Here is a 14667-nt window from a genome sequence, read left to right as displayed (position 1 = left end):
AGTCCTAGACCCAACTGGACACTAAATAGATAAAAAGTTTCTTCCCAGTGAAAGACCTACACAGAGCAAGAGAGAGACACTTGGAAGGAACAGTTTCCAGAGAGAGGAAACCCCTGAAAAACAGTGCCCTGCAAGCACAGAAGCAGGAGGATGAAGAGGACATCCATTCAGGCCGTTACCTGAGGGAGTCTGAGAAGGTCTCCACGTTGTACTTGGACATGAAGTAGCTTCCAAGGTTCACCCAGCCCATGACACTGGAGACATTGACCACACGGCCCCCTTACCTTCCACACTAGGGGCAGCAGACTTTGGGTCACCTCTATCACCCCTAATAGGTTTATGTACAGAATCTTCATGAAGTATCAGCCACTCATTCAGTGGGGGTGGACGTGGAGATGCTGGCATTATTCACCAGACCCCAGAGTTCTGGGAAGAGTGAGGATGAGAGGACAACACTGTACTGGGCCCAGGAAAGAGGACCCAGCTGTGATGCCAAGTTCCTTCCAACCCAGGGAGGACTTTAGGAGACAGGTTGCAGGGGGAATGGCCAGAACAGAGGCCACCATGATCCAGCTGGTTTGGGGAGATAAGTCCCTGGACCCTGTGAGCAGTGGGAGGACGGAAGGTGTGCCTCCGTCCTGACTCAGTCTTTACAGCACAGTCCACTGCCTGGTGACAAGAAACTAGCATCCCAGAGTTGATGAAAGCAAGGATGGACAAAAATGAAATAAGATAGATCCATAGTCAGGAAGTCGGTGTGAGAAACTTTATAGTCCATGTTGTCCTCCTGGACATTATAAATATCCCATTACATAGTCAGATTCTCAAACAGCTTCAGGATGATGCTCAACAGCTAGTAAGAGGGAAGAGAGGAAAACATAGAGAGACAATAAGGTAAGAGGGGATGAGAGAAAGAATATTGAATAAAAGCAAAAAAAAACCAAAGGTGAGTAAAGTCCGGGTGTAGGTTGGTTCAGTAAAATACACCTGAAATCCAGGTTTGGGGGAACATGTTGACAAGCCTGGTATTGACTTCTTGGACCTGGGCTTGAAACACTCTCATCAACACTAAACTACATTCCTGAAGGAATCTGAGGAATTCCTTCAAGGGGTAGTGTTTCAGAGGAAGGCAGACATGCCTCTATTAACCACCATCACCAAAACTGGAATTTACACTTTGCGCTAGGAAAATCCACCCTCCTTCCCACCATCAGAAGCCACTCAGGCTTCAGTTCCCTCCTTCAAGTGCTGATCAGTCCCCTCTGATCACAGTTTCCCAGCTTCATGGAAACCTGTCTAGGAGAAACAAAGATGAATACCAATAATGTAAAGATGTACCAACTAACAGAACTCAGGGCAGAAAAGCAGGGTCAGGGCAGTTGGGAACAGGGTGTCGGAATTATTAACACACATAATTAGTCCCTCCAATGCTCAGCAGCAAGTCTGCCCTTGTAGAAATGGTCATCCTCTCTCCGTATTTGACCAAAGATCAGATTAATATACATGAGTAGAGAGGAAGGAATTGGGTAGAAAGAAGTTTACCAAGACATCATTTATGTTGATTACAATGAATAAAATGTGGGAAGCTATTATATTCACACCATTAGTACCTTTTACTAACTAGTGCTGTTGTAAAGAATACAGTATTTTCCATTTATAGTAGAGCTAATGCCTATCCTTCTAAAACTCTATCAAAAAATTGCAGAGGAAGGAACACTTCCAAACTCCTTCTATGAGGCCACCATCACCCTGACAGCAAAACCAGACAAAGACAACAACAACAAAAAAGAAAATTACAGGCCAATATCAACGATGAACATAGATGCAAAAATCATCAACAAAATTTTAGCAAACAGAATTCAGCAACATATCAAAAAGCTCATACACCATGATCAAGTTGGGTTTATTCCAGGCATGCAAGGATTCTTCAATATATGCAAATCAATCAATGTGATACACCATATTAACAAATTGAAAGATAATGTTGTAGCCACGAGTTCCAGGAAACAAACTCACTGAGAGGACAATGCAGATAGTGGAGTGCCGTTTATTACACCAGTGGGCCCAAGCCAGAGTCTCCTCTTAGCCAAGGACCCCGACCAGTTTTTGTGAAAACCTTATATACCCTAAGGGTACATGCTCAAACCCGTCTCCCCAGATTATCTGAAGTTAGTCTGAACAAAGGAAAAGAAAGATACAATCAAAGTTAACTCATGATTCATATGCCTTAAACCTAGGTAGTTAACAGTGGACAATTATCAATAGGCCTGTGGTCATACCCCAATAAGCATAACAGAATGTATGATTCTATTCCGTAACACAGATAATTAGGGTATTCTTTTAGGCGAGGGAGAGCCTAGGTATGAGCCTGGGACTCTTCCATGGTGGGAGTGGGGTCTGGTTTTCCAGTTGGTATATTGTTTCCATAGATACTGGACATATAGCTCAAAGTCCGTGGTCCAGGCCAAGATGGAGTCCTGCTTTCAAGATGGAGCCTGTTCTGTCTCTTTCCTCCTTCATTCTCCATTCCTGATGCTCTTAACTTATAGTATGAGCATCACTCATAGGGATATATTGCACCCTGGCCCTCTGACTGCCAATTTGGGAGAACGACACCAACCTTCGGTTTACAAAGTTCATAATACATTGTGATCCGCAAAGCAGAACTATCGAGGCAACTGTAACAATGGTAAATAGTTTTCCGCCAATCACCCTTCACCCAAGACAGGACTGAAGTCCAGAAAGGAATGTTTTCATTTGACATTGCTTTTAGCTGGTTTTTCATGTCATCTAAAGCAGCTGATACATTGCCAGATAAATCAGGAATATATACACAACATTCAACCTTAATTATAGCACAGGTCCCTCCTTGAGCAGCTGTGAGCACGTCCAAAACCACTTTATTTTGAGTTACTGCTGTTCTCATTTGGATTTGTTCTTCATTTAAGGCTTGGATGGCTTTAGCACCATTTGGAGGGCCTGTTTTGTGAAATTAGTCAAGGCTTCTACTTTATTTATTTATTTTTAATGTTAATTGGAGGCTAATTACTTTACAATATTGTGATACTTTTTGCCATACATTTATATGAATCAGCCATGGGTGTACATGTGTTCCCCATCCAGACCCTCCCTCCCACCTCCCTCCCCATCCCATCTCTCAGGGTCATCCCAGTGTGCCAGCCCTGAGCACCCTGACTCATGCATCGAACCTGGACTGGCGATCTATTTCATATATGATAATATACATGTTCCAATGCTATTCTCTCAAATCACCCCACCCTCACCTTCTCCCACAGAGTCCAACAGTCTGTTCTTTATATCTGTGTCTCTTTTGCTGTCTCACATATAGGGTCATCATTACCATCTTTCTAATTCCATATATATGTGTTAATAAACTGTATTGCTGTTTTTCTTTCTGACTTACTTCACTCTGTATAATAGACTCCAGTTTTCTCCAACTCATTAGAACTGATTCAAATGCATTCTTAATAGCTGAGTAATATTCCATTGTGTATATGTACCACAGCTTTCTTATCCATTTGTCTGCAGATGGACATCTGCATTGCTTCCATGTCCTGGCTATTATAAACAGTGCTGCGATGAACATTGGGGTACATGTGTCTCTTTCAATTCTGGTTTCCTTGGTGTGTATGCCCAGCAGTGGGATTGCTGTGTCATATGGCATTTCTATTTCCAGTTTTTTAAGGAATCTCCACACTGTTCTCCATAGTGGCTGTACTAGTTTTCATTCCCACCAACAGTGTAAGAGGGTTCCTTTTTCTCTGCACCATCTCCAGCATTTATTGTTTTTAGACTTTTTGATAGCAGCCATTCTGACCAGCATGAGATGGTATACCTCACTGTGGTTTTAATTTGCATTGCTCTGATAATGAGTGATGTTGAGAATCTTTTCGTGTGTTTGTTAGACATTTGTATGTCTTCTTTGGAGAAATGTCTGTTTAGTTTTTTGGCCCATTTTTTTATTGGGTTGCTTATTTTTCTGGAATTGAGCTGCATGAGCTGCTTATATAGTTTTGAGATTAATCCTTTGTCAGTTGCTTCATTTGCTATTATTTCCCCCCATTCTGAAGACTGTCTTTTCACCTTGCTTATAGTTTCCTTCGTTGTGCAACAGCTTTGAAGTTTAATTAGGTCTCATTTGCTTATTTTTGGTTTTATTTTCATTACTCTGGGAGGTGGGTCATAGAGGATCCTGCTGTGATTTATGTCAGAGAGTGTTTTGCCTATGTTTTCCTCTAGGAGTTTTATGGTTTCTGGTCTTACATTTAGATCTTTAATCCATTTTGAGTTTAATTTTGTTTATGGTGTTAGAAAGTGTTCTAGTTTCATTCTTTTACAAGTGGTTGACCAGTTTTCCCAGCACTATTTGTTAAAGAGCTTGTCTTTTCTCCATTGTGTATTCTTGCCTTCTTTGTCAAAGATAAGGTGTCCATAGGTGCGTGGATTTATCTCTGGGCTTTCTATTTTGTTCCATTGGGACGACAGAGGATGAGATGATTGGATGGCATCACCGACTTAATGGACATGAGTTTGGAACTCCAGGAGTTGGAGATAGACAGAGAGGCCTGATGTGCTGCGGTTCATGGGGTCGCAAAGAGTCAGACACTATTGAGCAACTGAACTTAACTGATCTATATTTCTGTCTTTGTGCCAGTACCATACTGTCTTGATGACTGTTGCTATGTAGTATAACCTGAAGTCAGGCAAATTGATTCCTCCAGTTCCATTCTTCTTTCTCAAGACTGCTTTGACTATTCGAGGTTTTTTGTAATTCCGTACAAATTGTGAAATTATTTGTTCTAATTCTCTGAAAAATACCCTTGGTAGCTTGATAGGGATTGCATTGAATCTATAGATTGCTTTGGGTAGTATACTCATTTTCACTATATTGATTCTTCTGATCCATGAACATGGTATATTTATCCATCTATTTGTGTCATCTTGATTTCTTTCATCAGTGTTTTAAGTTTTCTATATATAGGTCTTTTGTTTCTTTAGGTAGATTTATTCCTAAGTATTTTATTCTTTTCGTTGCAATGGTGAATGGAATTGTTTCCTTAATTTCTCTTTTTGTTTTCTTATTGCTAGTTTATAGGAATGCAAGGGATTTCTTGTTAATTTTAATTTTATATCTTGTTAATTTTATATCCTGCAACTTTACTGTATTCATTAATTAGCTCTCAAAATTTTCTGGTGGAGTCTTTAGGGTTTTCTATGTAGAGGATCGTGTCATCTGCAAACAGTGAGAGTTTTACTTCCTCTTTTCCAATCTGGATTTCTTTTTCTGCTCTGATTGCTGTGGCCAAAACGTCCAATACTATGTTGAATAGTAGTTGTAAGAGTGGGCACCCTTGTCTTGTTCCTGACTTTAGGGGAAATGCTTTCAATTTTTCACCATTGAGGATAATGTTTGCTTTGGGTTTATCATATATGGCTTTTATTATGTTGAAGTATGTTCCTTCTATGCCTGCTTTCTGGAGGTTTTTTTTTTTAATATCATAAATGGATGTTGAATTTTGTCAAAGGCTTTCTCTGCATCTATTGAGATAATCATGTGGTTTTTATCTTTTAATTTGTTAATGTGGTGTATCACATTGATTGATTTGCAAATATGGAAGAATCCTTGCATCACTGGGATAAAGCCCACTTGGTCATGATGTATGATCTTTTCAATATGTTGTTGGATTCTGTTTGCTAGAATTTTGTTAAGGATTTTTGCATTTATGTTCATCAGTGATATTGGCCTGTAGTTTTCTTTTTTTGTGGGATCTTTACCAGGTTTTGGGATTAGGGTGATGGTGGCCTCATAGAATGAGTTTGGAAGTTTACCTTCCTCTGCAATTTTCTGGAAGAGTTTGAGTAGGATAGGTGTTGCTGCTGCTGCTGCTGCTAAGTCACTTCAGTCGTGTCCGACTCTGTGTGACCCCATAGACGGAAGCCAACCAGGCTCCCCCGTCCCTGGGATTCTCCAGGCAAGAACACTGGAGTGGGTTGCCATTTCCTTCTCCAATGTGTGAAAGTGAAAAGTGAAAGTGAAGTCGCTCAGTCGTGTCTGACTAGTAGCGACCCCATGGACTGCAGCCCACCAGGCTCCCCTGTCCATGCGATTTTCTAGGCAAGAGTACTGGAGTGGCTTGCCATTGCCTTCTCCGAGGATAGATGTTAGCTCTTCTCTAAATTTTTGGTAGAATTCAGCTGTGAAGCTATCTGGTTCTGGGCTTTTGTTTGTTGGAAGATTTCTGATTATGGTTTCGATTTCTGTGCTTGTGATGGATCTGTTAATATTTTCTATTTTTTCCTGGTTCAGTTTTGGAAAGTTATACTTTTCTAAGAATTTGTCAGTTTCTTCCAAGTTGTCCATTTTATTGGCATATAGTTGCTGATAGTAGTCTCTTATTAGCCGATCTGATCACATGGACCACAGCCGAATGTGGTCCACTGGAGAAGGAAATGGCAAACCACTTCAGTATACTTGCCTTGAGAACCCCATGAACAGTGACAAAGGGCAAAATGATAGGATAATGAATGAGGAATTCCCCAGGTCGGTAGGTGCCCAGTATGCTACTGGAGCTCAGTGGAGAAATAACTATAGAAGGAATAAAGGGATGGAGCAAAAGCAAAACCAATACCCAGTTGTGGATGTGACCAGTGATAGAAGCAAGGTCCGGTGCTGTAAAGAGCAATATTGCATAGGAACCTGGAATGTTAGGTCCATGAATCAAGGCAAATTGGAAGTGGTCAAACAGGAGATGGCAAGAGTGAACGTCGACATTCTAGGAATCAGTGAACTAAAATGGACTGGAATGGGTGAATTTAACTCAGATGACCATTACATCTACTACTGTGGGCAGGAATCCCTTAGAAGAAATGGAGTAGCCATCATGGTGAACAAAAGAGTCCGAAATGCAGTACTTGGATGCAATCTTAAAAATGACAGGATGATTTCTGTTCGTTTCCAAGGCAAACCATTCAATATTACAGTAATCCAGGCCTATGCCCCAACCAGTAATGCTGAAGAAGCTGAAGTTAATCGGTTCTATGAAGACCTACAAGACCTTTTAGAACTAACACCCAAAAAAGATGTCCTTTTCATTCTAGGGGACTGGAATGCAAAAGTAGGAAGTCAAGAAACACCTGGAGTAATTGGCAAATTTGGCCTTGGAGCACGGAATGAAGCAGGGCAAAGGCTAATAGAGTTTTGTCATGAGAATTCACTGGTCATAGCAAACACCCTCTTCCAACAACACAAGAGAAGACTCTACACATGGACATCACCAGATGGTCAACACCGAAATCAGATTGATTATATTCTTTGTAGCCAAAGATGGAGAAGCTGTATACAGTTAGCAAAAACAAGACCAGGAGCTGACTGTGGCTCAGATCATGAACTCCTTATTGCGAAGTTCAGACTTAAATTGAAGAAAGTAGGGAAAACCACTAGACCATTCAGATATGACCTCAATCAAATCCCTTATGATTATACAGTGGAAGTGAGAAATAGATTTAAGGGACTAGATCTGATAGATAGAGTGCCTGATGAACTCTGGATGGAGGTTCGTGACATTGTACAGGAGACAGGGACCAAGACCATCCCCATGGAAAAGAAATGCAAAAGAGCGAAATGGCTGTCTGAGGAGGCCTTACAAATAGCTGTGAAAAGAAGAGAAGCGAAAAGCAAAGGAGAAAAGGAAAGATATAAGCATCTGAATGCAGAGTTCCAAAGAATAGCAAGGAGAGATAAGAAAGACTTCCTCAGTGATCAATGCAAAGAAATAGAGGAAAACAACAAAATAGGAAAAACAAGAGACCTCTTCAAGAAAATTAGAGATTCCAAGGGAACATTTCATGCAAAGATGGGCTCGATAAAGGACAGAAATGGTATGGACCTAACAGAAGCAGAAGATATTAAGAAGAGGTGGCAAGAATACACAGAAGAACTTTACAAAAAAGATCTTCCCGACCAAGATAGTCACGATAACGTGATCACTGACCTAGAGCCAGACATCTTGGAATGTGAAGTCAAGTGGGCCTTAGAAAGCATCACTACTAACAAAGCTAGTGGAGGTGATGGAATTCCAGTTGAGCTATTACGAGTCTTGAAAGATGATGCTGTGAAAGTGCTGCACTCAATATGCCAGCAGATTTGGAAAACTCAGCAGTGGCCACAGGACTGGAAGAGGTCAGTCTTCATTCCAATCCCAAAGAAAGGCAATGCCAAAGAATGCTCAAACTACCGCACAATTGCCCTCATCTCACACGCTAGCAAAGTCATGCTCAAAATTCTCCAAGCCAGGCTTCAGCAATATGTAAACCGTGAACTCCCAGATGTTCAAGCAGGTTTTAGAAAAGGCAGAGGCACCAGAGATCAAATTGCCAACATCCGCTGGATCATGGAGAAAGCAAGAGAGTTTCAGAAAAACATCTATTTCTGCTTCATTGACTATGCCAAAGCCTTTGACTGTGTGGATCACAATAAACTGTGGAACATTCTGAAAGAGATGGGAATCCCAGACCACCTGACCTGCCTCTTGAGAAACCTGTATGCAGGTCAGGAAGCAACAGTTAGAACTGGACATGGAACAACAGACTGGTTCCAAATAGGAAAAGGTGTACGTCAAGGTTGTATATTGTCACCTTGCTTATTTAACTTATATGCAGAGTACATCATGAGGAACGCTGGGCTGGAAGAAGCACAAGCTGGAGTCAAGATTGCTGGGAGAAATATCAATAACCTCAGATATGCAGATGACACTACCCTCATGGCAGAAAGTGAAGAGGAACTCAAAAGCCTCTTGATGAAAGTGAAAGAGGAGAGTGAAAAGGTTGGTTTGAAGCTCAACATTCAGAAAACAAAGATCATGGCATCTGGTCCCATCACTTCATGGGAAATAGATGGAAAAACAGTGGAAACAGTGTCAGACTTTGTTTTTTTGGGCTCCAAAATCACTGCAGATGCTGATTGCAGCCATGAAATTAAAAGACGCTTGCTCCTTGGAAGGAAAGTTATGACCAACCTTGATAGTATATTAAAAAGCAGAGACATTACTTTGCCAACCAAGGTCCGTCTAGTCAAGGCAATGGTTTTTCCCGTGGTCATGTATGGTTGTGAGAGTTGGACTGTGAAGAAAGCTGATCGCCGAAGAATCGATGCTTTTGAACTGTGGTGTTGGAGAAGACTCTTGAGAGTCCCTTATACTGCAAGGAGATCCAACCAGTCCATTCTAAAGGAGATCAATCCTGGATGTTCATTGGAGGGACTGATGCTAAAGCTGAAACTGCAATACTTTGGCCACCTCATGCGACGAGTTGACTCACTGGAAAAGACTCTGATGCTGGGAAAGGTTGGGGGCGGGAGGAGAAGGGGACGACGGAGAATGAGATGGCTGGATGGCATCACCGACTCTGTGGACATGAGTTTGAGTGTACTCCGGGAGTTGGTGATGGACAGGGAGGCCTGGCGTGCTGTGATTCATGGGGTCGCGGAGAGTCGGACACGACTGAGCGACTGAACTGAACTGATGATCCTTTGTATTTCTGTATTGTCTGTTGTGATTTCTCCATTTTCATTTCTAATTTTGTTGATTTGATTCTTCTCCCTTTGTTTCTTGATGTGTCTGGCTAATGGTTTGTCAATTTTATTTATCTTCTCAAAGAACCAGCTTTTAGCTTTGTTGATTTTTGCTATGGTCTCTTTTGTTTCTTTTGCATTTATTTCTGCCCTAATTTTTGTGATTTCTTTCCTTCTACTAACCCTGAGATTCTTCATTTCTTCCTTTTCTAGTTGTTTTAGGTGTAGAGTTAGATTATTTATTTGATTTCGCTCCTGTTTATTGAGGTAGGCTTGTATTACTATGAATCTTCCCCTTAGCACTGCTTTTACTGTATCCCATAGGTTTTGGGTTGTTGTGTTTTCATTTTCATTTGTTTCTATGCATACTTTGATTTCTTTTTTTGATTTCTTCTGTGATTTGCTGGTTATTCAGAAGAGTGTTGTTTAGCTTCCATATGTTTGTATTTTTCATAGTCTTTTTTCCTGTAGTTGACATCTAATCTTACCACATTGTGATCAGAAGTAATGCTTGAGATGATTACGATTTTTCTGAATTTACCAAGGCTAGATTTATGGCCCAGATGTGATCTATCCTGGAGAAGGTTCTGTGTGCACTTGAAGAAAAGGTGAAACTCATTGCTTTGGGGTAAAATGTCCTATAGATATCAATTAGGTCTAACTGGTTCATTGTATCATTTAAAGTTTGTGTTTCCTTGCTAATTTTCTGTTTAGTTGATCTATCCATAGGTGTGAGTGGGGTATTAAAGTCTCCCACTATTGTGTTACTGTTAATTCCCCCTTTCATATTTGTTAGCATTTGCCTTACATATTTGGAGAAGACAATGGCACCCCACTCCAGTACTCTTGCCTGGAAAATCTCATGAACAGAGGAGCCTGGTAGGCTGCAGTCCATGGGGTCGCAAAGAGTCAGACATGACTGAGTGACTTCACTTTCACTTTTCACTTTTATGCACTAGAGAAGGAAATGGCAACCCACTCCAGTGTTCTTGCCTGGAGAATCCCAGGGACGGGGGAGCCTGGTGGGCTGCCATTTATGGGATCGCACAGAGTTGGACACGACTGAAGCAACTTAGCAGCAGCAGCCTTACATATTGTGGTGCTCCTATGTTGGGTGCATATGTATTTATAATTGTTATATCTTCTTCTTGGATCGATCCTTTGATCATTATGTGGTGTCCTTCTTTGTCTCTTTTCACAGCTTTTATTTTAAAGTCTATTTTATCTGATATTAGTATTGCTACTCCTGCTTTCTTTTGGTCTCCATTTGCGTGAAATATCTTTTTCCAGCCCTTCACTTTCAGTCTGTATGTGTCCCTAGGTTTGAGGTGGGTCTCTTGTAGACAGCATATATAGGGGTCTTGTTTTTTTTAATCTATTCAGTCAGTCTTTGTCTTTTGGTTGGGGCATTGAACCCATTTGCATTTAAGGTAATTATTGAAAGTATGATCCCATTGCCATTTACTTTATTGCTTTGGGTTCGAGTTTATACACCCTTTCTGTGTTTCCTGTCTAGAGAAGATCCTTTAGCATTTGTTGTAGAACTGGTTTGGTGGTGCTGAATTCTCTCAGCTTTTGCTTGTCTGTAAAGCTTTTGATTTCTCCTTCATATTTGAATGAGATCCTTGCTGGGTACAGTAATCTGGGATTTTTTTTTTCTCTCTCATCACTTTAAGTATGTCCTTCCATTCCCTTCTGGCTTGAAGAGTTTCTATTGAACTATCAGCTGTTATCCTTATGGGGATCCCCTGTGGGTTAATTGTTGTTTTTCCCTTGCTGCTTTTAATATTTGTTCTTTGTGTTTGATCTTTGTTAATTTGATTAATATGTGTCTTGGGGTGTTTTGCCTTGGGTTTATCCTGTTTGGGACTCTCTGGGTTTCCTGGACTTGGGTGGCTATTTCCTTCCCCATTTTAGGGAAGTTTTCAACTATTATCTCCTCAAAAATTTTCTCATGGCCTTTCTTTTTGTCTTCTTCTTCTGGGACTCCTATGATTCGAATGTTGGGGTGTTTGACATTGTCCCAGAGGTCTCTGAGGTTGTCCTCACTTCTTTTAATTCTTTTTTCTTTTTTTCCTCTCTATTTCATTTATTTCCACCATTCTATCTTCCACCTCACTTATCCTATCTTCTGCCCCAGTTATTCTACTGTTGGTTCCCTCCAGAGTGCTTTTGATCTCAGCTATTGCATTATTCATTATTGATAGACTCTTTCTTATTTCTTCTGGGTCCTTGTTAAACTTTTCTTGCATCTTCTCAATCCATGTCTCCAGACTATTTATCTGTAACTTCATTTTGTTTTCAAATTTTTGGATCATTTTTACTATCATTATTCTGAATTCTTTTTCAGTTAGACTCCCTATATCTCCTCTTTTGTTTGGTTTGGTGGGTTTTTATCATGTCCCTTTACCTGCTGAATATTTCTCTGCCTTTTCATCTTGTTTAGGTTGCTGTGTTTGGGGTAGCCTTTATGTATGCTGGAAGTTTGTGGTTCCTCTTTATTGTGGAGGTTCCTCCCTTTGGGTGGGGTTGGATGAGTGGCTTGTCAAGGTTTCCTGGTTAGGGAAGCTTGCGTCAGTGTTCTGGTTGGTGGAGCTGGATTTCTTCTCTCTGGAGTGAATAGTGAAGTGTCAATAGTGAGTTTTAAAGTGTCTGTAGGTTTGGTGTGACTTCTGGCCGCCTGTGTTTTTGTGCTCAGGGTTATGTTCCTGCTTTGTTGGAGAATTAGCTTGATATGCCTTGGTCTGACACTTGTTGGCTCTTGGGTGGAGCTTGGTTTCAGTGTAGGTATGGAGGCTTTTGGATGAGCTTTTGTTGATTAATGGTCCCTAGAGTCAGGAGATTTCTGATGATCTCAAATTTTGGTTTTAGGCCTCCTGCCTCTGGCTTTCAGTCTTATTATTGTAGTAGCCTCAACACTTCTCCATCCATGCAGCACTGATGACAAAACAACTAGGTTAATGGTGAAAAGATTCTCCACAGTGAGGGACACCCAGAGATGTTCATGGAGTTACATGAAGAAGAGAAGAGGGAGGAGGGAGATAGAGGTGACCAGGAGGAGAAAGGGGGGGGAATCAAAAGGGGAGAGAGCAGTCTAGTCAGTAATCAATTTCCTATTTGCTCTCCACAGTCTGGAACACTCAGAGAGGTTCACAGAATTCCATAGAGAAGAGAAAAGGGAGGAAGGAGATAGAGGTGACCAGGAGGAGAGGAGGGGGAGTGAAAAGGAGAGAGACCAATCTAGCCTGTGAACAGTTCCCTATGTTTTCTCCACAGCCCGGAACACCCAAAGAGATTCACAGAGTTAAGTAGAGAAGAGAGGGGGAGGGATGGGATAGAGGTAACCTGGGGGAGAAAAAGGAGAGTCAAAAGGTGAGAGAGCAATCAAGCCAGTAATCACACTCCTAAGTAAAAATGGGTACTGAAGATTGAATTCTTAAAGGTACAAAATTGATAACAAATACCAAAAAGCAAAGATTAAAAATCTAGAGTAGAGGTTAGACTCTCAAAAATACAATATAAAAAACAAAGCAAAATCGCAAAAGTTATATAAAAATATGAAATTTGCTTTAAAAATAGGATCTTTTTTCCCAAGGTAATAGTAGGTTTTAAAAATGAAAATTAAAGGATTAATAAAGAACTTAAAAATAAAAAATATAAAAAAAAATTAAGAATGATAATAGTAAAATATATTTAGGAATTTCTCTGAAGCTGTTGAGGGCAGTGTGTCATCAGTTCAGTTTCAGACAGTTCCTTGTTCCACCTTATACTTCTTCTCGAGATCTATAGGTCCCTTCCAATGTAGTCAGTGTTAACTACAGTGTTTTAATCTGTTGCACCTGTCACTTCAAGAGCATTCCCTCTTCTTTGTTTATTTTGGCTTCCTCTGTTTGCAAGTCTCTTCAGTATCTAACTTCCACCCTGAAACAAGCGGGTGAAGGTGGTCATTTATTTTGGCTCACTTGTTCAATTGTGCTGCGGGGAGGGAGGAACACTGCATAGAAATATCACTGGCGTGTGTGGGGACTGCTCACAGTATCTGGATCACACTGGGTTTGTCCCTGCTCATGGTGTGTGTGCTTTCCCGGTCTACAATGCTTAGGTTTTGGGTTGTTCTGCTGGGAATTGTCTGAGGCGGGCCCTGGGTTGCATGCATTTCCCAGATCTACACTGTTCAGGTTCAGGTTCTTGGGTACTACACAAAGGCACAGACTCAGTTGGGCCTGCGTTTTGTTTTGTGCCCTTCCCAGGTCCAAGCAGCTCAGGCGACCAGGTGCTTGGCGAGCGCACACTCCCCAGGTTCAGTGCATCTTATCACTTCCCCGTCCCAGCCTGTCTGTTTCCTGGGTGTGCAGCTGCGTCTCAGGTGTGCCTTGTGTCTCTTCTGGGGAGCTGATCTCTGGCTGCGACCCTCCTGATGGATGTTAACCGTCCAAGATCCCAGGAAAACTTGGTTAGCGACTGAGAGCCTGCTCACAGTTTGGTAGGGGATGCTGTCTCTGGGTTGAGTTTGCCCCTTTCCTTCCGGCTCTGGGTGGCGCTTGCCTGCCTCCCTGCCTCTGGAGGGGGATGAGCCAGCCCGCAGCCAGCTAGCTGTCCTCTGGTATTTGCTCAGTCCTTTGTTTTGTGATCGGGCTGGCTGTGCCTTAGTTTAGAGTTTTTCACAGGAAAGTTCTCTCTCTCTCTTGCCTCTTTTCTCCCCCCATCTCTGTTTATCCCACAGTTTGGTTTGCTGTCTCACATTAGCTCCCTCAGATTGCCCTCAGGGCATTCAGGCCTGGTCCTTACCCTAAGCGGTGCAGCCCACGCCTCCCTGTTCAGCTCCTGCTTGCTGGTGGTGGAGGCGAGCGTCTGGGCTACTTCTCCACTAGGATTGTAGTTGGACCTGTAATCTGTTGGTTTTATTTTTTCCTCCCAGTTATGTTGCCCTCTGAGATTCCAAAACTCCCCAGAGACCCGCTGGAGAGAGTGTCTCCTAGTGTTTGGAAACTTCTCTTTTAAGACTCCCTCCCCAGGATGGTTCTCTGTCCCTAACTCTTTTGTCTCTCTTTTTATCTTTTATATTTTGTCCTACCTCC

This window comes from Moschus berezovskii, chromosome 6 (genome assembly GCF_049115385.1).
Source record: "Moschus berezovskii isolate FMDL1 chromosome 6, NW_MosBer_1.0, whole genome shotgun sequence".
Classification (NCBI taxonomy): domain Eukaryota; kingdom Metazoa; phylum Chordata; class Mammalia; order Artiodactyla; family Moschidae; genus Moschus; species Moschus berezovskii.
Note: the sequence above shows the minus strand (reverse complement) of the source record.